Below are 1,429 nucleotides of genomic sequence, written 5' to 3' on the forward strand. Positions count from 1 at the left end.
CAATTCACCATAGCTAAGATCTGGAAACAGCCTAAGTGCCCATCAGTAGATGAATGGATTAGAAAACTGTGGTACATCTACACGATGGAATACTATGCTGCTGTAAAAAAGAAGGAACTCTTACCATTTGCAACAGCATGGATGGAGCTGGAGAGCATTATGCTAAGTGAAATAAGCCAGTCAATGAAGGAAAAATACCACATGATCTCACTCATTCATGGATAATAAAGACCATTACAAACTTTTGAACAAAATAGATACAGAGGCAGAGCTGCCTCAAACTGATTGTCAAACTGCAGTGGGAAGGCCAGAGAGGGTTGGGGGGCAGAAGGGAGGGGAGTAAGAGATCAACCGAAGGACTTGTATGCATACATATAAGCATAACTAATGGACATAAGACACTGGGGGGTAAGGGAGGGCAGGGATTGTCAAGGGCGGGGGGTGGGGGAAGGACACATATGTAATACCCTTTGTAATACTTATTATAATATTTTTTTAAAAAAAGAATAAAAAAAAATTAAAAAAAAAAGAAAAGAAAATAAGTAGCCTTGTAACTCTATTGACCCCCTAAAAGAGAGATCCCCAGACATTCTTGGTACACAGCACTCTCTGCATCCAGGTAATGGTTTCAGTAGACCCAGATCGAAAGAAATCCCAACAGGTTCTGGCCTCTGTGGCTCAGTAGGTTCAGTGTCATCCCATGCAGTAAGAGGTCGCTGGTTTGATTCCAGGTCAGGGCACAATGCCTCCATTGCAAGCTCAATGTTTCTCTCTCTCCCTCTCCCTTTCCCTCTCTCTAACATCAATAAGGACATTTTTTTAAAGAAATGACTAATGTGCTCACTTCGGCAGCACATATACTAAAATTGGAACGATACAGAGAGGATTAGCATGGCCCCTGTGCAAGGATGACATGCAAATTTGTGAAGTGTTCCATATTTAAAACAAACAAAAAAGCAAGAAATGACTAACAGTTCCATTTATTAAATAGGTTAGTTCATCAATTTTATAAATATTTGTATCCTAAAAACTTAGTAGCCAGGTGAAAAAAATACTACACATAAATTAAAATTTAAAAATATTTGCATGTCATTCTTAACCACGATTACTTACTAATGGGATGTGTGCAACTGTTGGGCTCTGCACAACCCCTCAAACATAGGAATCAAATTGGAAACCATCCCCCTGTTCCACATGGATTTTTACATGGGATGACTTCTTACACAGCAACCACCAAGAACCCTGCTTTATGCAGCTAGGATGACAGCAAAAGGAATATCGCCAGACTGCTTTCTATAGTGGTTGTACCAGTCTACATTCCCACCAGCAGTCAATGAGGCTTCCCTTTTTTCTACAACCTCTCCAACCCTTGTTATTGAGCTGATGTTAAAAGGGCATGACTTCAGCAGGTTGGGAGTTGGAGGGAGGT

The 1,429-nt window shown here is 40.6% G+C and overlaps 1 non-coding gene across 1 annotated transcript; it reads left to right on the forward strand.

Moving 5' to 3' along the window:
• The first annotated feature begins 836 nt into the window (after nt 1-836).
• Nucleotides 837-943, forward strand: LOC111828388. Its single transcript, XR_002832255.1, has one exon. It is a non-coding gene; the product is annotated as a U6 spliceosomal RNA (small nuclear RNA).
• The last annotated feature ends 486 nt before the right edge of the window (nt 944-1,429 follow it).

The sequence above is a fragment of the Myotis lucifugus genome, unplaced genomic scaffold (assembly GCF_000147115.1).
Source record: "Myotis lucifugus unplaced genomic scaffold, Myoluc2.0 scaffold_349, whole genome shotgun sequence".
Classification (NCBI taxonomy): Eukaryota; Metazoa; Chordata; class Mammalia; order Chiroptera; family Vespertilionidae; genus Myotis; species Myotis lucifugus.